This window comes from Camelus ferus, chromosome 4 (assembly GCF_009834535.1).
Source record: "Camelus ferus isolate YT-003-E chromosome 4, BCGSAC_Cfer_1.0, whole genome shotgun sequence".
NCBI classification, from domain to species: domain Eukaryota; kingdom Metazoa; phylum Chordata; class Mammalia; order Artiodactyla; family Camelidae; genus Camelus; species Camelus ferus.
Genome location: NC_045699.1, coordinates 39,956,600 through 39,981,869, shown reverse-complemented (window position 1 = coordinate 39,981,869; position 25,270 = coordinate 39,956,600).

Sequence of the window (25,270 nt, the reverse complement as noted above, 5' to 3'; positions counted from 1 at the left end):
CATATTTATAATGCTTGTTGAAGCATTTTTATCATGGTGCTTTAAAATATTTGTCAGATAATTCTATCTCCATTGGTATCTATTATCATCTTTTCATATAGTTTGAGATCTTCCTGGTTCTTAGTATGATGAGTGAGTTTTAGTTGAAACATGGACATTTTCATATTATCTTGTAAGACTCTGACTCTTTTTTACAACTTCTGTTTTCATTAGCTTTCTTTGACATTACGCCATCAAAATGTTGCCCAGAATATTTTAATACTTGGTTCATTTTTGCCCGCAGATGGTCTTCATTAAAATAGCAACCTGATTCTTGTGATTGCTTGGGGCAAAAGTTCTTGATTCTTCTTGATTCCTCTCATTCCCTCTGTCTCATTATCTCTTTAGCTATATATCCATGTACCTTGTTCTCACTTCCTTTAGGTCTTCTCTGACCCCTCCTGGACCCCATATAAAATAGACCCCCACATCTGCTTTCCCATTCCTCCTTACTTTGCTTTTTTTTCCTCCATACCATTTATCTCTACCTGGCATGTTCTATATGCATTTGTTTCTACAAACTGTAAGCAGTATCAGGGTAGGGAGGGTTTTTTTGTTCACTGATTTATCCTAGAGTTCAGAACAACATCTGGTATGTTGTAGGGACTCCATAAATATTTGTTGGATGAATGGATTAGTAAAAGAATGGAGACCATAATGTACAAATGAGGTTAGTGATGATAGACTTGTCTTTGTACTTTCCATTCTAATTTGTATTCTGTATTTCTTATAGTGCTTCATTTTAATGTTATGAAGGCAAAAGTTATGCTTGAACACATAAAATTAAATTCCCTAATAAGAGATGTAGACTCTTGTGTTTGTCACAAACCACCAAAATAAAGATTTGTCTCCATCTTGATATGATATGTATTATGGGCTGTAATTACGGTACATATCATGGACAGTATGCTAATAACAGTCATGGCAAAGAATGCACAGGGGAGTTTAATTGCAAGCCATCACTGCATTTGAGTCCAACCTTTGTGCACAGAGCCATTCATCATGAGTGACAGCCAAGAAGAGGAGAAGAACCCCATATTCTTCCACAGATCAGTCTGCCCCCTATTTACTTCACCCTGTCATTCGGTTTACAGTCCTCTTTGTTGGCTGTAGCCATTCCCAGAGGATGTATTTATTATCATGGAAAAAACCTGGATGACATCAGCAGCAGCACTTACAGCTCTGTGCTCTGGTCCAATAAATAATGTGTGCTCAGTGTGTGGAAGTGTTGAAGCAGCCCCGAATGTTATCGAGAACCAAGTGGGGTTAGCATGCACTGGCCTTCCTTGGGAGCTGGTTAGACAAGCAAAATGTCAGGCCTTGCCCCAGACCTACATTTTAACAACATCTCCAGTGATTTGTCTGGACATCGGAGCTTGAGAAACACTGATTTCTGGAAGATCTGACTGATACCAAAAGCCACCAACTCTCTAGGACACGATTGCAGACCATCATAACAAAAGGAAAATTTAACTCAAGTGAGAAAACAAAGCTTTTCACTTCTCACCCAAGGGAAGTAATAGAAACAGAGGCTAAATTAACACACTGAATTTACCTAGGTGGGCGTGTGATTTCCAAAACTATTGTCTGTAAATCTCATTCCATTTCCTGAAATAAAGTATTATCATTCTTGTTTTCAACAGAGTAAATTGATATTCAGAAAAGTGAAGTGACTCTCCCAAGGTGACACAGCTAGTGAATGGAATAAAAATCGACAGGACCAATTTTTGGACCCCCTCCCCCACCCCAATCCAGCTCTCTTTCATCTCATGATAAAAATTTAAAGGTTTTCCTCCTTCCTCTCTCCCTCCTTTCTCTCTCCCTTTCTTTCTCTAACTTGGTAAAGGATGATACAGAGCTAGTCAAAGCACATTTTTTTCCCTTCTCATAACTGAATCTTATGATCATTTAATGTAGCACAGATCTGAACAGATGAATTTGGGATGATTCTTTACAAATCAGTTATTTGAATCTATCTGAAAGACCTCTGCCTCTGGTAAATGTTCATCATTCTGTTGATGTTATACAGATATAGACTGAGTACATATTTGGAATCAGGCTAATGAGTACTCAGCATTGAGCAATCTATAAAGAGATCCCTAGGTAAGTGGTACCACTTAGCTTTGGCTTATTTCTTTCTTTCTTTCTTTTTAAACATTTTTTATTGAGTTATAGTCATTTTACAATGTTGTGTCAAATTCCAGTGTAGAGCACAATTTTTCAGTTATACATGAACATATGTATATTCATTGTCGCTTTTTTTTTTTTTTTTTGCTGTGAGCTACCACAAAATCTTGTATATGTTTCCCTGTGTTATATGGCTTATTTCTTAAAGATGAGTTCATGTTCATAAATATTTTTACTGCTACAAAGAAAAGAATTTAACATAATTTGGGGAGAAGGAATAAAAACTGTGAGTGTTTGGGAAGAGTGAGAGACATACATGGTAGTTCCCTAATAAGATTCTTAAAAGATGCACGAAGAAGTAGAAAGCATCTCTATTTGACTTCCTATGTGCAGGCAGGGGAATAGGAGAGGAGACAGCGGGTTATGCACATGCACACACATCCTTTGATTCTAGCATCTACTTAAACATCTTTCCTTGCAGCATTTCAGGACAGATTCTATACACTTTTGCTGATATCTTTGCAAAATCTGTGAATGACTGACAATAACAGCACTGAGTGGATTATACTTCTGTCAATAAAATTATCAGTGATTAAGACAGACTATACTTAGATGAGCTCCAGCGTCTCAGAAAGACTTGTGTTTTAACATTCTTCTGGCTCTCTTCTATAGCATCTTTGCTAAAAATAATGGAAGAGCTGAAAGGTTTTAAAAGCTTTTTCCTCCTCCACAAACCTCACATTAAAGGGCTGTTGGGAGGTACACAAAATATTAAATGTAAGAGATTTATAGGGTTTGTTTGTTTTAAGTGTCAAAACCAGTTATGTTTGGGAATCTGAAATCCAATTTTGAGGGAATATGACTTGGATAGCCTCTGTGCTCCCATCAACATACCAGAAAGCTTTAAGTTACAAGAATATGGCTCAAGAAATAAAAGTTGACATTCTATACACGCACTAGTAGGTCTCAAGGGCCCAAGCAATGCGAATGGTCTAAACACGGGTACATCACGTGAATTCTCTATACAATCTGTTTTCCCATCAGCCATATTTCATCAGGCAATCATTTAATTAAAAATTGGAGCACCTATAGGAGGTTCCTAGCATATTGCCATTATTTAATATTTGTTTTATGACCAATTGGAAGGGGTTGTGGAAACCAGCAATTTTTCTCTTGGGGAATACTACAATCAGAACCATCAGCCCCAAGCACACATAAAACAGAATCTAAGTCACATTTATCTTCCACCAGGGAGCCAGAAACACAGTGACTATGTCTCCAGAATTAAAAATTAATAGCCATAAAAGGGACTATAAAAGAGGTGAAAAGGATATAGGTTTTGTAACAATACACAAGGAGCACCTAGAGGACCATTTATTTGCATTTTTGAGCTGGGGAGTTACAAAGATGGTCAATTCCGCTTAACAATTTTTAAAATGAAGAAAGGCTTCTTTGCAAAAGTCAGCTTAAACTCGATGAAACTTTGTTTTGACGTGAAGGATTTTTATTCTGAATTTCTAGTTCAACTGACAATGAAACGCAACCAGGTAATTACAAAATCTCTCCATTTTGTAATGCTTGAATACAATTTTATTGCAATAATATTACTTTCTGATCTAATCTGGTTATGATTTGTCAAATCAAATGTTGATTCTCTAAGGGGATAAAACCCCTGTTGATCTTAAAACGAAAGTAATGCAACTGTATTATTTTCTAATTCATTTCATAATACATTAGGCCAAAGTCACTTATTTATCTATCTGGAGATATTTTCAGTATGCTACTTTTTTTTTTTAAGGCTAGGAATTTTGTCCATTATACCTAACAGGCCAGTTGGTACTTTGTGCTGGTCAGAGTAAAATTAGTGGTATTTCACTGAATAAAATTGTATAGCTTCATATGAGAAGGATTATACTTTATACAGATATATATTTACATCATTCATTTCCTAAGAATTCCTGTACTTTGGGATCTTAACAAATGTTTGTTGAATGACTAAGCATCTTACATTACTCTCCCAGCCAAAGGAGAGCAATAGGACAAACAGCATGCTACCCATCCCCATTGGCAGATGATGAGCAGGAGACAAGAGAGGTTAGATGTTTGCCAGCATCTTAAGCTGTGCCACAAATCTCTTGGCTACTAGAAGAAACATGAAGTGGAGAGATCTAGGGGACAATCTAAAACCTAATTGCCACTCATTTTTGTCTGGAGGATTGAGGAAAGCTCTTCATACCTTGGTCATCACCGATCTGGTTACTTCAGAAAGTGGCTGTCAAGTCTCTTAAAACTGCTTTTAGTTTTGTACTGTTTGCTCACAGGCCAAAGTAGATTTCTTTAAAACAGACGAAACAATCAAACCATTATGGCTGAATCTTTCTTGTCCCAGACAGGATTATAGATCCTTAAAGAATTTTATAAAAACTATTTTACAAAGGTCAAGAGTGTAGTAAGGGCAAGAAGACTTGGGTTTGAAATCTATGTGGTTTATCAGCCATAAATCCTTCGGGAAAATTACAAAAACCTCCATATGCCTCAGTTTCTTCATCAGCATAACAGTAGTAAGAAGAGTTCCTAGACCATAGTTGGTTGTGGGGATTAAATGAACTAATTCTTATAAGGAATATAGAATACTGCCTCTCACTCGTAACACTTATAGAAGGCACAGAATTAACACATAGAAGGAAAGAATATGTTCACTCAAAAGGGTTAGCCGTTAAAGAAAAGCTAAAGATCAGCTAAAGAAAAGGAGCCCATCTAATTCCATTGTAGAGTGAATCTCAGCCATTGGAGTTTTCTCGCTCATATTGGCAAGGATGGATCGCTGACGGAGATCTTTAAAAATGCACAACCTCTAACTCCCCCAGCTCTGAGTCCACATCTACTATGCCACCCTTGGTCTCTAATTTGGCTTCCCATGTACATCACCCACATGGAGCTCACAATGACCATGAAATGTAAGTTGACTTATCTACATTACAGTGTTGACCTGAAACAAACTGAGTCTCAAATCTTTCTCTAGCAAAGATGGTTTTTTTCAGATTCAGCAGAGAATAGCAATTCAGGGTCTGCAACCATGGCGAGCCACATACAAGTCCCCTTGAGGCAAGGGAAGGAGAAGGCTTTTATAGAGAGGAGAAGGAAGTTCGGAGGGCTGCAGTAAATGAAGAATCCATGGCATTTCATTGGCTGAGTCCTTGCCAGGAAAGAAGAGGGCTCTCTTTTTCCTGTTTGGCTCTGCTATTGTTGCAGGATGAAGAGCTCTCCCATTCTGGTCTCCCAACTCTGTTTAATCAATTTTTCTGTTTATTCATTTTTATAAGTTATATGTCCCATAGTTTAGGTTTTATACATCAGGTTTTAGAGCTTAAATAAAGTGAATTACCTCCAACAAAGACCAGGTTTCTGAGTCTGAGTCTTGGTAAATTCACCAAAGGAAAGAATGCCAGCTGTAACGTCTCATGTCACATGGCTGGCCCATCTTCCCCTGAGAGTAGTAGTTCTCTGTGCTGAGTCTGTCCATCTGAAATTTCTGCAGGAGGATAGAATCTCAACCATAGAGAGTCTTGGATCCTAAGTCAGAATGTTGAATAAATACATTCAGAATCTATGAAAAACCAAAGAGTAAAGTATGTGTTATGATAATCCCATGGCTAGTCCTTTGGACTGTAACCCAGGCAGTCTGAGCCTCTGGTCTAATTGCTCTGAGGATTCAATCAGATTCTGTACATGAGAGCATCACTCCTAGCATGTATTAAAGATAAAAAACTTTTAGTAATAATCAGTAATTATTAAGTGCTTGTCATGTACAGAACATTGTGCTAGTCATTTTTCATAGTCTTATTTAATGCTCTTGAAACCAAGCAGGACCCTGTGGGGCCTCCCTGGACAGACTAGTTCATCATATCCTCTGCTTTAACTCCCCTCTGAAGTACCTTGATAATAGTATCTGATGCGTATTTCCTGATTTTTTCAGATGCTAAAACCATCACCAAATGGAAGGAGTTAGCTACTTGATGATCATGAGTAGTAGCCCCCAGGCCATCTGGCAACTAAGAATTCACCAACAACCGATCGGAGAATTGTGCACAGCTGATCATATGCCGTGGGATGCCCCTCCCTCACCTGGCCTTTAAGAAGGCTCAGCTGAAATCCGTCAGAGACTTGGGGGTTTTGAGCGCGAGCTACTCATTCTCCTTGCTTGACCCTGCAATAAACCTTTCTCAGTTCCAGAGTCTGAAGTTTCAGTTTGGCCTCACTGTGTGTTGGATACATGAAGTTGCACTGGGTAACACTCCTAAGAACCCTTTGAAATGGGAACTATTATTACTTCCATCAAACAGAGGAAGGCACTGAAGAACAGAGAGAGTAAGTAACTTGCTCAAGTTCACAAAGTTAGTAAGTATTGCGGGAAAGATTCAAACCGAGGCTCTCTGACATAGGCCAGGTCTTAGCCACTGTTTGTTCTGCTCTGCTGGGTTTTCTAACACTAGTTTTTTCTTTTTAATCAGAAAAACTGAGGACCATAAAAGCTTTTGTCTCATAGAACTAAATCCATGTAGAATTGAGAATGGTAACTGTCTTTCGTCTCAGAGTAAATGGATTCTGTCTGACGGATTAAGAAGAATTCACTTGATTTTTATTCATATTCAGGTGGGTTGAGTATTGGTTGATTAAAAAGCCTCAAATCTAGGGGCTTCATCTAGGCAGCTGTGTCCACACCAGTGGCATTTTCTTAATTTTACACTCCCATTTAACTTAACCCAATTCCTTAACCTTTTTTCTTTAAAATTTTAAAGAAATACATTACGATAAAATACATTTTAAATATGCTAAGTGAAATAAGTCAGACAGAGAAAGACAAATGTATGATTTCACTTATGTGAAATCTAAAATAACAAAAGAAATAAACATAAGAAAACAGAAAAAAAAAACCTGGCATAGATACAGAGAAAAACAGATGTTGCCAGAGGTGAGAGGAGGGGGGTAAGAAATAGGTGAGGGAGATTAAGAGGTACAAACTTTTCAGTTGCAAAATAAACGAGTCACTGGAATGAAGTATACAGTGTGGGGAATACAGTCAATAACTATGTAATATCTCTGTATGGTAACATATAGTAATGAGACTTATGGTGATTATTTTGAAATGTATAGAAATATTGGATCACTGTTGTGTACTAGGAAGTAACATAGTGATGTAAGTCAATTATATTTCAAAAAGAAACAAATAGACTTACATAAAAAGAGATCAGATTTGTGGGTACAGAGGAGGTGGGTGAGGGGAGAGGGAACTGGACGAAGGCAGTCAAAAAGTACAAATTCCTAGTTATAAAATAGTAAGCACTAGGGATGTAATGTACAACACGATACATATAATGAACACTGCTGTGTGTAATATGTGAAAGTAAAGAGAGTGATCTTAGGACTCTCATCACAAAGGAAAATTAAATGAAAAATATATTATCTTTATATTTCTTGAATTTTGTATCTGTATGGGATGATGGATGTTCACTAAACTTACTGTGATAATCATTTCATGATGTATGTAAGTCAAATCATTATGCTTTACACCTTAAACTTATGTAGTGCTGTATGTCAATTTTACCTGAATAAAACTGGAAGAAACCCCCCCACATTGTAAAACAGTATGAAAATGTATAAAGGGAAAAACAGGAATATCCCTTTGCCCTGAGTCCTGTCCCGCTTCATAGAGTTAACCATTGTTACCAGTTGCTTCTAGGTACCCCTATAAATGTTTCTAGGCACTTGCAACTAATAATTTTTGATAAATTATCACACTATACATGATATCCTACCTCTATTTTTTAACTTGATAATATATTTTGCACATCATTTCTACAAATATCTGTAGATATATCAAATGTTGCATTATTTGATAGGCACCTACTTGGGGCACTGGCAAAGCAGGGGAGGAATGAGAGACAGAAAGGAATAAGGGAAGAAAGAAAGAAGGGAGAAAGAGGAAAGAAGAGACCTATTCTGATGAATTTATACAAAGTGTGTTGCAAAATATTTTCAGAATTGGAAAAAAAAAAAAGAAAAAGGAGCTATTTTGATCTCACGTTGCAGGGAGTTTTGTAGCTTAAATTTATTTTAAAGTGGAATTAGATATTATTTAACCAGTCCATATTTACGTTATTGCCAGTTGATGATTGCAAACAATGCTGCAGTGAATATCCATCTCTGCCTCTGTTAGTTTTTGCTTAGGTATTTGCATACATCTGTACAAACCACAATACGTTCCTAGAGGCCAACCCCCAGTCTTGAATTCTGAGATTTCCTTGACAAGTCAAACATTTTCTGGAAGAAAGAGGAAACAGGATCTTGTATGAGAAGATCATACGATTAATTAAGGTTCTGGAGAGTGGGAACAGTGACTTCTCTCGGTGTGCTAACATTCAACTTCAGGAAATCTTGGGAGAGCACAACAAATCTTGCACTTGAAAGGAAACGCTGGAGAGTTTTTCACACAGGTGTAGTTGATGGAGTTCAGAGTCCTCCACGAAATTTGACTCCCTATTTCCAGCAGTAGGTACTATGATTACATACTTTCCAATCTGTGTGTTTTTCCTTTTCACTCTACACAGTAGTTCATAGAGTCTAGGAAATGAGAAGGAAAGGCAAGACTCTTCATCAACTTTTTTATTACAACGTTCTGTTGAGATATATTGGCTTTTCTACCCGGATGAGGTAGGAGCCATTAATTTGGAGCCCTGAGTAGAGGACAGTCTCAGAAATGGGGGTCCCCTTACCTAACTAAGAGATTCTTTTAGAAGTTCACTGAACAGGCCCCATTCTAAGATTGCTGCTTGGGCTGCCTTATGCTGAATCCTGCTTTAGAACAAATACTTCTGATAATGTAAGATCCTAGTACGTTTTCTAGGCCAGTATCAGTCTTTTTCTTGCAGAACATGCGGCTATAATAAGCCATTTGGACATACACAGCAGAGGGCAGAATTTGGCTGGGAGTAATTAATTTGTAATTAGTCAGCTAAGGGAGTGTGAGTATGAATGCACATGTGCAAATATACTTGTCTTTGAATATTTACCCTGAGCCCTCTTTGTAGATGACACTAGCCTGACTGTGTGGAAGAGAAAAGATAAACTCTTAGCATTGTAGAACTCTTAGTGTTTCCATATATGAGTCACCACTTTTTCTTACCCTCAAAAGATTTTTTTTTTCAGAAATTAAATGGATTTAATGTTCACTCCTGTTTCTGAGATTGGATAGCCATATTGGAATCCCATGTTTCCTGAAGAATTTGCTGTTCTCACAGAGCAAAAGAGCCTTCAATGCCTGAAGGCTTTGTAAAGAGTGACTCCCTGAGATGATTTAGTCTTTAGCGCATGTAGCTTACCTGATTAGTTGCCATTAAAGCTAATGTAAGGCAAATACTCATCCTGTGAGGAGAGTGCCTGTAACTTTAATAATGCCCAAGGGAATATGTATGACCTCACACCTCCAGCCCAGACATTGTTTAACCATACCCCACAACTTGTGAATTTCAATTATTTGTTCAGAGGGGCCATTCATAATTGCCTGGTGTAAGCCTGCCTTTAGGATGCAAAGCAGAAGACAATGAAAATGCTACCCGAGCGAATTAGGGCAGCAGCACTTAAACATATAAATTAACTAGGCCTCTTTTCACATCTCCCTCTTTCTATTCTGAGAGGTTTCAGTCTGGTGACATCAAAGACAGGATTATGGGAGAAGATAAAAACTTGATCTAATGTCCATGTTTGAAGTCATGAAAGTCCTCCTCTCTCCACGGCAAAATAACCCTCTTCATAACACACACACAAAAACCAGGGTCCAGGTGCAAAGGGGCAGGGGGAGGGGTGGGGGAGGGAGAAGGCTGCAAGAAGGCCCCGGCTTCCTGAGGTTGGAGGAATAACACCTATAACTGGGTGTTAAAGCCCAGCATTGCCAAATGTGCTAATAGATTGTTTGTAGGCTTGGGCTGGCTTTGTTCTGCAAATTAATATGTTAAGTCTTTCTTTTAAGCCTGTGTGATGTTGGGATGGTTCTTTAATGAGATTTTAACTAGGTTTCCCTTACTGTCAGCAAAGACTAGAACAGACATGTTTCTTAGGTGAAAGGAGAATGATCTTTAACTTCAACACCATTAACAAGTATTTTCTTAAATGTCGTTTGTCAATCAAAATGTCGTTTGCCTTAGAAAAAACCAGGGTATTTGTGTCCACTGCATCCATGGGCTATGAAGCCTGTGTATTCACGTTAAAGTGATGGGCTTAAAAAATGTCCAATAGTTTTCTTTGGAGGGGAGGGGAGTGGAAGTTTCCAGAAGGAAAATATGTCATAATTATCATAATTTGAAGATATTAAAGACTCACTTTCTTTGGAATTCATAGAAATTGTTTGAGATGAATGCAAACCTTGGCCCTTTAAAAATATATGCAGCTGCACTGCCTGGCATTACAGCCTGGAAGATTTATTTTCAAAACTCTGCAAGCTACAGCTCCATGACTTTTAAAGTCTTTAGTCCTTTAAGCACTAAATCAGCATTCAAGTGGCTGGTTAAGCTCCCAAAGGCCAAAATGAAGTGCTCCAGCCTAGTTTATAACACAGACTGACTGTTAGAAAACTCTTTCTTAGCCCCAAACCGAGGAAGCATGGAGAACAGACACAGCCTTTGGACAAAATTGCTGTGTTGGCTTCCTGCCTCATTTTCTCCTTTTTTCATGCTTTGTAGACTCATGTATGCTTAAACCCAAAAGTAGGAAAAAATAAAATCTTGTATGGTGGGGAGGGAGGTAGCAGGTATTATGATGTGGTCTGACAAACTTAGTTGTTGAGATTCAAATACTATGAAAAGCTCTTCGTTTCTTCCTGCATCCCCAGCCTTCTTGGTTGGAGATCTTGCAGTATTTATTATCGCCCCCTATCTCCCATGATGGGCACACTTCCAAAAGGAGAAGGCAGCATCTGGCTGACAGTCCATCATACCCATGATATGTTCCATTCTGAGTGATGGCTCTGCTTCACAGTTGAAGAGGTCTTTAATCTCCTTGTATTTATCCAAGCTTAACAGAAAAACGAAACCTCCTAGTTTACCCAAAGGGTGGGTCTTTACTGTGTGGTAGAAGGTGTGGATCCCACCATTTTCTAGAACAGTGACATTCCTAGAAGGAAACTTAAGAAACCCAGTGGCTTAGAAGTCTGAGCAGCCCCCGATGACTTCCCCCAACCTCAGTTTCACATCTTTACACACTCACTCAGTTTTATATATTTACCTTAAAAGCTATTTGCTTAAATGTGGTAAAGGTCAGTCATTTATTCTGCTTAAGAAAAGGTGTCAGCCTCATGATATCTCCTTCCAAAGGTGATTAAGAAAGTTAGCACATCCAAGTCTTGAAAACTCAAACAAGTTAAACAAGAAAAGTCTACAGTGAGTTTTCAGAGTATAAGTCATGTACTAGAAACCAGTGAAACAGACTTGTCTCTGAGAAATAGTCAAGAAACTTGCCCTTTTGCTCAGTGTCAATATTCACAGATTTTCTGACTTTTATCTTCAAGATCCTTTCTGTTTCAGATTGATCTTCCAAGGTACAGCCAGACCTGGAGAATTCCTATCACTTTTCCTCAAAAATCCTCCATGGCTGGTAGAACATATGACTCACTCTGCCTTGAGTGTTGACTATCCCATGGCCTCAGGTAAATGCTCAGTCTTTGTAACAATTTGTAAACAGTTCCACTGGGAACCCATGGCTGTGATGTTTATCTGCGTGCTGTGCTGCTGATAGCAACCGTGGGTCAGGTGTTCTTTGCTGGATGACTCATACACTAGTGTACACACTCTCACCGTATTTCTTCTAGGCCTGGTACTTGATCTTAGCCAATCAGTGAGAACAAGGGAAGATGTATCATGAATTTTCTATATATATATATTTTTTTAAAAAACTGGAATAGCTCTGAGATGTAAGAACTTGAGCCAGAGTGATTTAGAGGAAAGCTTTTGGACTTCCTAATCATCATAGAGTCAGATCTTGCATTAGGACACATCCTTCCAGCTCAGTTTCGGGCATTGTCGGTCCTTGTGTAAATTCCTGCAAGATTAAGTGCAAAGGTTCTCATTTCTCCATGGGGTTCTGGAGGCCTTGGCTTTCCTGGCTTTCCTGAATTTCCAGGACGTTGAGGGAGGGAGCAACGTAGTTCTTCAAGAAGCCCCTGAAGGTCCCTGGAGCACAGTAGCTCTGGGTGGCCCTCCCATGGTGGTAAAGGGGGTTGCTTGAACTGTTCTTAGATCTGTGCCGTTCCTGGAAATTCTACAAGTATCAGTGAGGGTGACTGATTGTATAGCATGATCTCCATACCCCCGGTCTCCTGGATTGCTGGTTGTGCAGCTTTCGTACTCTCATTTTTCCAAGTTCTCAGCCTATCAGAAGCGGAAAGGCCACTTTAAGCACACTCACTGGCAGACATCAGGAAGAAGTAGGCTCGGTATTCAAAGCAACTGGAACTCAAGTAGCGAAACAGCGGTCACCATCATTAGGAGCTGCCCAGCTAGCTCCAACTCAAAAGACTCTGTGTAAGTTTTCTGTCTACTTTATCAGTCGTTGAGGGATGGGTGTTGAAATAGCCAAGTATAATTATAGATTTATCCACTTCTTTCAGGTCTATCATTTTTGCTTTATATATTTGGGGCTCTATGCATTAGTTTTAAATACAAACATTTGCTGTTCTCTTAAGGTTACATTCTCAATGTTATTAGGAGGTATAAAAACCAGACACAAGTAGGGACCTTGACAAAGAGAATAATGACAATTAGAAGCTGATGGCCTTTGTTATCAAAATCTACAATCTAGTCTCTTTACTGGACTGAGAAGTATAGTTTGTGTGTGTGTGTGGAGGGGGGGATGTGTTTGGGGAAGAGAGAGGGAGCAGCAGGAGCAATTTTCTTCCATTTGAGTAAAATGCAAATAAAAGCCTCCAGAGAGTCTGCTGTAGAAGGTTTGTACAACTTCCACTGTTTCCACCAATTGAATATTTCCTACCATTCCATAGGTTGCTTTTTTTTTGTTGATTGTTTTCTTTGCTGTGCAGAAGCTTTTTGGTTTGACGGAATCCCACTAGTTCATTTTTGCTTTTGGTGTCACATCCACATTATGTTTCTGCATTCATTTATCAATGGATATGTGCATTGCTTCCACCTTTTGACTATTGTGAATGATACTGTTACAAACATAAAAGTATACAAGTATCTTTTCAAATTCTAGCTTTCAGCTCTTCTGGATATACACCTTTTCATATGCTTTATACTTTGAACTCTATAAGTACTTTCTATATAAAAAGGTAGAATAATTCAAAAGAAAAAACTCTAAAATTGAACTCAAACCCCTAAATTGAAAACACATGAAATTATCATAACCACATGGAGAAAAATAGTTATTTCAAGCTTTTCACAGAAAAATGAAAGCCAATCAATGAAGATGAAATGGTAAATGGAAGGATCATCAATTGATTATAAAGCCATTAAGTGAAAAGGTATAGTGGAACAGTATGCTTTAATGATGCCAAAGTATAACCCCCATTTTTTTTTTTTCTAATTTCAAAGAGGAAGAAATAGCTTTGTGAGAGATCTCAGTGTCACCATTGTAACCAGTGGTCAAACATCGATTGGAAAGAATGACACACCTGCTGTCATGTCCTCTAAGCACAAAAGCATCACCTGTAAACTATTCCTGCTGGAAATATTCAATTAAATCTGTCTGAGCCCTTAAACTTCTAGTTTACAGGATATATAAAAGCTAAAGGTGGAAGTTAAGTAACTCCAAACATAAACAATCAAAAACATACAGAATGTGAAACATTCTACAAGAACTTCTTGGGATCTTCAAAATGCTGGTGTTCTTTAAAACAAAAACAAAAACAAGGTTATTCTAGAATAAAAAATTCCTAAGTGATAGAATAACCAAATACAACGTGTACACATTATCTTGATAGTGGTTTGAAAAATCCACAATCAAAAATAATTTGGGAAATTGACACAACATTGTAAATGGACTAAACTTCAATTGAAAAAAAATTGGGGGCGAATGGAGAAATTTAAATTTGGAGTGAGTATTATATGATATTAGGGAACCACTGTTGATTTTCTTCGATGTGTCAATGGTATATGATTATGTAAGAGAATGTTCTTACTCTTGGAAGATGTACACCACAGTATTTAGCAGTGAAGGGTCATGATAAATAGATATATTCAAATATGCCAAAGTACGTTAATGTCTATGGAGTAGGTACATGGGTGTTGAATTTGGGAGATGGGTCTATGGCTGTTTATTGTACTGTTTTTTTTAAATACTTTCATCTTCTCTGCATGTCTAATTTTTTTTGGTAATATACAATTGAGAAAGTAAAATATCAAGCTTTGAGAGTCAGCACAGAAGACACGTGACATATGGGGTGCAGAGGCTCCACGCTGAAACTCCACGTGAGGGAACTGTCTGAGTTGAGCTGCGGAAAGGAGACTTGAGACCTGGGGAGTTAGCGTTTATCTAGTGATGGATCTTCTTCCCCTCAAAAGAGACAAGATTCAGTGACTAAGTTTTAATTCTAGGCCCCCAAGCAAAAGTTTCAGAAAGGAACCTTTTAGCCTCTGCTAATTGTAAATTAATCAGCTCTCCAGTGGTGAGAAGACCCCTTCTATCTGCGCCCCTCCCCACTCCCCAGTGTTGATGCCTAGGGCAAGAATGAGACATTTTCTAAAATGCAGAGAAGCTCTTCGAGACTACGCTATGGTTACTTAGTTGATAGTGACGAACAGGGCAAAGGCATAATTATAGCGGGTAAAATTTTAAGGGTGATTAATACTGTCTGCTTTATTGAACGGAGTCGATGATGAAATTGTGGTTAAGAGAGTGGGCGGTGGAGTTAGACCACCCGGGTTCAACACTGGACTCCACCACTTAGTCAACGTGTGAAGCAGGAATTGTCTAAACCATTTTCTGTACCTGTAAATGAAGATAATGATAGCGCCCACCTCAGAGTCGCGTGTGAACGAAGAACGACAAAGGACGCGTGCAGCACTATTAGCAGAGAGCCTAGCGCAGAGTAAATCCACAGCGTAAATGACGATTGTTCTAACTACTACTCACGGAAGGGAACTGAACATTTATGAACAAGCTGAAAGGTAGACTCCTACAGGGTCTTCAGAACATCCAAGGACAGGAAGGAAATTTGGAGCCACTTAACAACTTAAATGAAATTTATTGTGAATTTAACTATTTTCCTAAGATTCCTGAGAATTCTTTCAGCACAGACCGGGCACCACCTGTCCATGTCCAGCATCCCGAGTAGAGCTGAAGTCAGGACGTCATGGAGAGAGCTAAGTACCACAGCATCCGCTGTCACTATAGAAGAGTGATGCTCTGTTTCACTAGCTTGGTGTCTACCAAGCAAGCTGTCAACCCCTCTCGGTGGGAGCTGCTATTTTAGTGCTTTTTTCCCAGCAGGTGCTGAAATGTAAAACCATTGTTAAATTAGCTGATGGTTGATGGAAAACAAAAACTTTTCTTAAATACATTTTTTTATTTTTTGCATGAGACCTTATTTCAAACACTTTGGGGTTCCTGGCCGTTGAGATGGCATTTTGTGTCATGATTTCACTGATTATGCACCCAGCAGTCAAAGACACCACTTGAGCTTCTAATTTTATTTAACATATTAAAAAAAAAAAACTGTAAGTGGCCATTGACACCCATATATTTCTGAGATTAGTGAAGTTTTTTTGGGTGGAAATCAGTTATAAACCATTTTATTTTAAGGGTTATCTTGAAAAATGAGACTTTCCTCATAACCATTAACCTTCAAACTTCTGAAAATGTCTTTGATAGATTATAAAATCTATAAAAATAGCAAATGATGAAATGAGACTTCTCTTAGTTGAGTATAAGAATTTAATATTCCTTTAAAAACAACTTCCTAAGAAAAGTTTAGTACTACCCAGAATGGTAGTTCTGTGATCCTCAAAAAATATTAAAAATATTAATTCTTCCAGTGCATGAACGCAAGCTATCTTTCCATTTGTTTACATCTTCTTCAGTTTCTTTCGTCAAAGCCCTATGGTTTTCAGTGTACAGATCTCTCACTTCCTTGGTTAAATTTATTTCTAAGTATTTTATTGTTTTTGATGCTATTGTGAATGAGATTGCTTTTTTATTTACTTTTCAGGTAGTTCATTGTTAGTCTTCAGAAATGCAATTGATTTCTGTATGTTGATTTTGTATTCTGTAACTTTACTGAATTTGTTGATTAGTTCTAATGGTTTTTTTTAATGGATTCTTCAGAGTAAGTTTTCTATATGTAAGAGGAGATCATCTGCAAAGATAATTTTACTTCATTCTTCCTGATTTTGATGACTTTTGTTTCTGTTTCTTGCCTGCTTGCTCTGGTTAGGACTTCTAGCACTGTGTTGAGCAGGAATTGTTAGAGTGGGCACCCTTGTCTTGTTTCTGATCTTTCACTGTTGAGTATGATGTCATCTGTGGCCATATATAGCCTTTGTTGAAGTATGTTTCTTGCATACTCAATTTCTTGTGCATTTTTTTTTATCATGAAATGATGTTACATTTGTCAAATGCTTTTTCTGCATCTATTGAGATGATCGTATGATTTTTATCCTTTATTCTTTTAACATGGTGTATCACATTTGATGATTTGTATATGTTGAATAATCTTTGTATCCCAGGGAAAAATCCCACCTGATCATGGTATACGATCTTTTCACTATCCTGTTGAATTCAGTGTGCTAGTATTTCGTTGAGGATTTTTGCATATATCTTCATCAGGGATGTTGGCTTGTAGTTTTTTTTTTCCTTGTAGTGTCCTTTTCTGACTTTGATATCAGACTAATGTTTGCCTTATAAAATGAGTTTGGAAATGTTTCCTCCTCTTCAGTTTTAGAAAAGTTTGGGAAAGATTGGTGTTAATTCTTTTTTAAACGCTTTGTGGAACTCACCAGTAAAGCCATCTGGTCCTGGACTTTTGTTTTTTGGGAGGTTTTTGGTTACTGCTTCAACCTCCTTACTCATTATTGGACTATTCAAGATTTTCTATTTCTTCATTATTCAGTTTTGGTAAGCTATATGTTTCTATTTTCCTAGGTTATGCAATTAGTACATAATTATTCATAGTAGTCTCTTATGATTCTTTGTATTTCTGTGGTATCAGTTGTAGTGTCTCCTCCAAAAGACGTATCTGATAAAGATCTGTTATCCAAAATACATAAAGAACCCTTAAAACTCAACAACAAGAAAACAAACAACCCAATTTAAAAATGGGCAAAATATCAAATAAAAACTTAACCAAAGATGGGATACAGATGGGAAATTAGCACATGAAAAAATCAAGTCATCAGGGATTGCAAATTAAAATGAAATATCACTACACACTTATTAGGAAGGTGAAAAAATTCAAAACACTGATAACATTAAATACTGGGGAGGATGTGGAACAACAGGAACTATCATTCATTGCTAGTGGAAATACAAAATAAAAGAGCTACTTTGGAAGGTAGTGTGATGGATTCTTACAAAACTAAACATGTTTACCATATAATCCAGCAATCACATTCCTTGGCAGTTCTCCAAAGGAGTTGAAAACTGATTTCTATACAAAAACCTTTACATGGTTGTTTATAACAGCTTTGTTCAGAATTGCCGAAACTTAAAAGCAACCAAGATGTCCAGTATGTAAATGGATAAATAAACTGTGTGCATCCAGAGAGTGAAAAATTGTTCAGAGCTAGAAAAAAGGAGCTATCAAGCCATGAAAAGACAGGGAAGAAACTTACATGCACATTACTGAGTGAAAGAAGCCAATCTGAAAAGGCTGCATACTGTGTGATTCCAACTACATTACATTCCGGAAAAGGCAAAACTATGGAGATAGTGAAATGATCAGTGGTTGCCAGGGGTTAGAGGAAGAAATGAATGAATAGGCAGCGCACAGAGAATTTTTAGGGCAGTGAAACTACTCTGCACAATACTATAATAATAGGTGGATGTCATTATACATTTGTCCAAACCCATAGAATGTACAACACCAAGAGTAAACCCTAATGTAAACTATGGACCTTAGACGGTAATGATGTATCAATACAGTTTCAGCGATTATAGCAAATGTATTGCTCTGGTGGAAGGTGTTGATAGTGGGGAAGGTGTGCATGTGGTGACAGGGAAGGGAATTCTCTGTGCCTTCCACCCAAGTTTGCAGTGAACCTACAACTGCTCTAAAAATTCTTTAATTAAAAAAAGTGTGTTTAAATCCTTACTTCACCACTTCCTAGTTATGCAACATTAGAAAAATAACTTCTTTAGGCCTCACTTCTTCATCTGTAACAAAGGGCAAAAACATCCTTAAAGGGCTGATGTTAAAAAAATTTTTTATAATCCAGATAAAATGCTTAATATAGAGCCTAGCACACTGTGAGGCTTTACTACACGAAAACAGCTATTATTATTACTATTATTATTTCTTTTATCTTATGGACATGGAGATCTCATTGTCTTTCAGAATACAGAGTTTTTTTTGCTGACCAGGGAAGGAGGTGTTTAATGTTTAGAATGTACCTGACACCCTTCCCCTAGATGAAACTCAAATGACCTACGCTGGCGGTGAATGTGAGCTATGTCACTGATTTGGAGAACTTGAAAAATTCCTCCCACATGAGATATTAATGTATTTTTTTCCTTCAGAAAGTTACTCTGCCTCAAGGCTTCAGGTGTTTCTTCTGTTCAAGTCAACAGGTATTTTCAAAACTTTAGTGGATTTAGATCAATCTTTTGAAAGTATACTGCTTCTTTCTTTCTTTCTTTCTTTCTTTCTTTCTTTCTTTCTTTCTTTCTTTCTTTCTTTCTTTCTTTCTTTCTTTCTTTCTTTCTTTCTTTCTTTCTTTCTTTTTTTAAGAAATTGGTGAATTTGAACTATTTACATTGCCTTAAAACTTATCGCTTTGTTCTCTATGTTGTGAACTACAAACCCTCCATGGGAAAGAAACGATAATACTTGCATCACTTAAAAACTTCACAGTGACCAATGATCCTCATTGCCTTTTAACATCTAGATTAATTTCTTTAAGGTGCAAAACTGAAATTCAAAAAAAGAACAAAAACAGAACATGAATACAAAATAAGAAGGAATTGCAGGAACCCAGCTGAAGGCATCAACTGCCCAGGTGCCTTTATTTGTCTGGTGCAATTTGTTCTGTGTGTCACACAAAAATGTGGCTTTCATTTCCCAATGACAAGTGTAATGGAGTGCTTTGTGAAAAACAGCAGCATTATCGACGGCACTTTGTGATAGGGTCTCACTGCCAACTCACGGTTATCAAATTTAAGCTAACTTATACTGGGTGGAAAATTAGCAAAGCTTTCAAAAACATGCATTTTAGGGGAGGCGGCAGCTCTGAACTTGGTGGCGTTTGTGACCGCATCCCCATTTTAACCCAGTTCTAGGAGTTGAGCCGATCAGAACTTGGGAGGATTCATGTAGGGGACTTCGAATATGCTCTTGTTCTGGGAGAGGCCGCCAAGCCTCAGTCCAGCAGCCCTCTCTGGGGAGCAAGTGGGGCTTCAAACAGAAGTTCTTCTGGAATATTTTGGGAGATTGTCTCATGCACAGTTCTTGGCACACAGTAGGAGCCCAAAGTACATTAGCTGAACTAGAAATCCAAATTTGTAATATATCATCTTCCTGGAAGAAAAACAGCACTTCAAGCCCTTACAGTGGCTTAGTCTGCAGTGGTCACAAGTACGGCACAAATAAACTTCTAATGACTTTCCACTGCCTGGCACTAAACAGAGTCCTGTGTTGTTTTCTCTCCTCCTCTTTTTATATTCCCTCCTTCCTTTAGAGCGGCCAGTCACACACCTGGGAATTCCATCCTTAGTGGATAAGTCTCGTTATCAGTAAGTTTATGGATCCTTTGACTGGTCATCAGCTAATGGCTTTGGGGGGTGGTGAAGTCCATCTAGGGTGATTTCAGAAGCCAAGGAAATCTCAAGCTGCTGTCTCATCCACTGATTATCTATGATATCGCATGCAATTAAATGTTAATTTTTATAATTTAGGTACTACTCGAAAATGAACTTCATAATTTATCAGTCAACAATATTATTGAATGCTTGCGGTAAACAAGATCATGTACTAAGCCCTCTGAAAGCTACAAAAGTCAATATGGCAAAGGGCAATGAGCTGACCAGATCTGCAATATAATAAGACCGTTTTGGCTGGATGGCAGAAAAGGGATTCTGGCTGGGAGAGGGGAGGGTTTAGTAGTCAAGGTATTGGTTCGGTGGTTTTTAACAGAAGACAAGCAACAGCGGCTTCTGCAAGCAAAGATTTATTTTTCACTTACATAAAAGTTTGAGGTGACAAACAGTCCAGAAGGAAAGGGTTCCTTTTTGTCTTGTGGCATCTTCATCCCCTACTGTGCTACTTTTTTTCCTGCAAAGTGGAACTCACCACCATCTCATTACAATGCAGAATGCAGAGAGGAAAGAAAAGCAGGAGGACAAGGATGTGGTTCAAAATGTGCAAACATCACTTTCATTTTCAGGCTAGTGACCAGAACTTACTTCACAGGTGACGTTTTGGCTTTGGCCATACAAAGCTGCCAGGGACGTTGGGAAATGCAGTCTCTACCTGGGAAGCATGGTGTTCAATTTATTACCAAAAGGAAGAAGGGAGTATGGATATTGGGTATAATTAGCAGTCTCTGCATATGGGGCAAGACCGGAGGCAAAGAGGTAAGTTACATGACTATTATTAAAGAGATAATAGTGGCCTGAACTAGGTGAATGACCATAATAAGAAGGAATTGAAAGTGCAATTGAAAGGAAGAATTGACAGGACTTGGTAATTTATTGAATGTAAGGAATAAAAGAGAATGAGTTATTCATTCATTCCTTAAATATTAAATCCTTACTATGTGCCCAGTGTTGTCCTAGGTGCTTGATACACAGTGGTGAGCAAATAGACACTATTCTTACCTTCAGGAACTTGCAGACTTGGGTATGATGTCCAGGTTTCTACTGGAGCAAACTGCACTGCCGTCCATTGTGATAAGGACTACAGAAGAAAGAGCAGGTTTGGGGGAAAGTAAAGGGTACATGATAATCATAATAAGCTTAAGGTACCAGTGGGACAATTAGTTAGGGATATTCAGGAGACGGTGGAATATATGAGTCTGAATCTCAAGAGGGAAACTGAGGCTTGAGATAGTTATGCACAAGGGACCATCAGCGCAGATGGTCATTTGTAGCCATGTGAGTAATAGGATTGCCCAAAGAGAGTCGAGAGATAGAAGAGAAGAGGGCCTCAGACAGAACCCACCATCATTTAAGGAGGAGCCTATAATGGAGACTAAGAAGGAGCAACTGAAAGGGTTAAAGAAAACTAAGTGAACTCAGTATCATGAAAGCAAAGGGATGGTTGTGCTTCAAGAAGGATCAAATACTTTCAAGAGATTAAATAAAATGGAGACTGAGTCTTGGATGGAAGGAGGAGCTGGGAGGTGGGGGAAGACACAGGATTGCAATGGAGTGGTTCTGTTTAGACTTAAAGGTGGAAAACAATTGGGCATGTTTAAATGATGGGAGGAGGGAGTCATTACAAAAGATGCTGGTGATGAAGAAGAAAGGACCAAGCTCTTGAAGGTGGTGGTTGGATGGAAAATAGAGTTTGTATAGCAAGTAGCCTCACAATAGTGCGACCCTTCCTTCCTTATGACCTGAGAAAATTAATAAAGTATAGGTACAGATTCAGATGTAGTCATGAGTTCACACCAGAAAGTAGTGATCTGGAACCTTCTTTTTTGCCCTTGAAGGCAAGCTCATTTGCTGACAGCTAGAGGGTGGGGAAGTTGTGGGTTGAAAATTTAGGCAAACTTAGAAGAATTTCTTGATAGTAGGGATGGAATCAACTGTGCCTTGGAAACCTGATACAGGTTTACAGTTGCACCAGTATACTGACTATTCTCATTGTGGAGTGACTTTCTTCAGCATAAGCCTAGAGAATATCCTGGAGATGATGAATGATTGGACTGGTCCAGAGTTAGATTTTGCTCAACAATTATAATAAAAAGACTGAAAAGCAAAAGGATTGGGAGTACTGACAAGAATGTGGTTGAAATGATAGGTAGGGAAGGAAGGGAAGATGGAAGATGGGAGGGGTGCTGAGAGGGAAAATAAAGGGAATACGGGAACTGAAGATCCAAAATTTGTTCACAAGAAACCTGAGTACAAGAGCTGGAAGGATAAGAAATTCTGGTCAGAAAGTAGCACGATTTAGAATAAAGACAAAATCCAGATTTTGAGAATCACAGATTTTTATTGGATTTCAGAGGCTGTAGATTTTATTAGGATTAAGAAAAGGCTTTGTGCATGGAGGACATGGTAATCTGAACTGGACCGTAAAGAAGAAGAGATAAGCAGGGCCACGTGACAAATTCTGACCAAAGGCTGTTAAGTGGGAGGGCTGCGTGTCACTTCTGGGCTAAAGCTTTTAAGTGCAACCCTTCAGTTCTCTCTTCTCCTCTGCGCCAACCTGGAAATCACATGTTCTGGATGACATCAGTTCAAAAAAATTTGTCTAGGTCCCTGACTCACCACTTGAAAAGGAGCTGACCTGAAAAGATGCCAGACCCAAAAGATTCTAAGCATTAATCACTCGGATTTTAGAGTTGTTTATTTGCACAGCTTACCCTGGTCTATTTTAAACAATACAAGTGCTATAACCGAAGAGTTCTCTGGCTGTCCATAATTCGATTTGTTTTCTGAACCAGTAGAAACTCTTCTATTACCCATGTTCTTGACCTCAGAGTCAGAAGTTGTTGTTTGAGATATTACTGCTGTTAAACATAATAGATTCCTGGACTTCTTCCATCTCCCACCGTTGTTCTGCTGCATAATCTAAGGCAGTCACCCAACCTTTTCCCCTTAAGGTTTGCTAATTGGAGAGAATAGAACAGCATAAAACAAACTTGATTCCTACTTTCAATCAGTAATGAAAGAAATCGCTAGTGAAAGATGGAAAGGTGCTTTGAATGGACAGCACAGGAGGCTGCAAGGTGCTTTGTTGATGGATGCCGTGGGAATGCAGATTATTGTTTCTTTTTCTCAAGTTCAAAGTTGAGAATTGTTTCAAAGTTCCCAGTAGTTTAATGAGAAAACTAGTAGTTACTATAGCCTGCCAGTTGGTAAAGGATCTGTTGGAGGGATGGGTTTGAGATGAAAGTTGCATTGGTGACTTCACTGAAAATTTTTATGTTTAGGGAAAATGATAACATTTTAACTCTTAGGTCTTAGACTAGACCATAAAGGAAGACTTACTTCCAAAATCAATGTTTTGTGGATAAAAGATGATAAAACCAAATCATATGGTAAGTATTAAGGGATCTTGGGGTTTGGACAGAGAGTTTGCAGCTACCTGTTGGACTTCAAAATTTATTTCTGGGTAAATCTAACCTCCCGGGGCCCATAGCAGCTCTCTCTGGTGAATACCAGCTTGATGTAGGTCTGCTGGATGTCTTTCGTGGCTCTTTGCTATATGATCTCCATTCTTTTCCACCCTGCCTCCTTCCCTGGGGGCTAATCTCTGAGTCAGGGAAACTGACTCCCTTGCCTACTGGTTTCCTGTTGTGTTTGGCAGTGTGGAGACTTCCCAGGAGATCAGAGGGAGAAAAGTGAGGTGGGGTATCTCTTTGCAGGCTGGACTCAGGCTGGCTGTGCCCCTCCATCCAAGGTTGCTTACTACCCAACCAAACTCACTCTGACTGGTTCTAGTAACCACTTTCTTCCCTCAGGCCAAGGTGTGGTGAATCTCAGTTGCTACCAACCCCAGGTTTATGTAGTATTGTTTGTGGTTCCCTTAAATGCCATATAAATAGTCTCTTAATAAATAAATCTTCCTAACTATTCTAATTTAAATGTGTAATCTGTTTCCTATTGGACTGTCATTTGGCATTTGGGACATTTCTAATGCATCCTCCAAAGTGTAACACTCAACTTTCTGCTTTTGTTTATTTTTAAATGATAAACAAGGCCATCTCTCCTGTTTTCTCAAAGCCACATGCAGAGACCCAGGATATGGGCCAGAAATGGTGTAAACTAAGAGATGACCTAAAGGGTGGGGTAAGACATAAGACTGGTCTTAGGCAGGGGATGAGCATCAAGCTCAGGGTGGAAATCAAAGATATAGTCAATGTATTTATTGATAATAAAAAGAAAATGTTTACATTTTAGTGAGATCTAGTTTGATGTAGATTATAAAAATTGTGTTACTTTTTTCAATAGAATTTTAGACAGGCAGTATAGAATTGTGGTTAAAACATGAAGTTCGGAGTTGTTTTTTTCCGGTTAAATCCTGATTCTGCTATTTACAAGCTATACAACTTTAACCTCTCTGTCTCATTTTCTTTGTCCGTTAAATGTGGCTATTACTATTACTTACTTTCTAAGGACCTGTGAAGACTAACGTAGTTGGTACATGTAAGTAGTGCCTAACCCGTAGTAAATGCTCTGTAAGCGTTAACTATTAACATTTAGAACCAGGATAAATCTTAGAGTTTATTTAGACTAACTCATCAGACACCAAATATCTTGACCAAGGTCACACAGCAGAAATTAACTTCAGGCTTATTCACTGATTTATTTGGGCATCAGATATCTCTCTCACCAGCATAATTATAGTAACAAAAGCTCTGTTAATTTGGCCAAATCTATACAAATCGTTAAGGCCAAGAGTGAGAACTAAACAAACAGCAGCAATAGCAACAAACATAACCATAAAACAAAGCCCTGGACCCCAACCTGTTCAGCTGTCTTTCCCCTCATCACGCCACCCATGGTGTCACCTAGCTGTCAGAATGCCCACCTCAGATTTTAGTCAGTTCCTTGTCTAGCATCTTTTGGAAAATCCACCACACCACACATGGGGCTTATGGTACTACAGTTGGTGCTGAGATCTTGGTTTTTGGCTGATATGCAAAACTGAAAAAGAGCAAGAAATTCCCCCAGAGACTCCACAGCTGTGCATGTGAAAGAACACAAATCTCTCCAACTA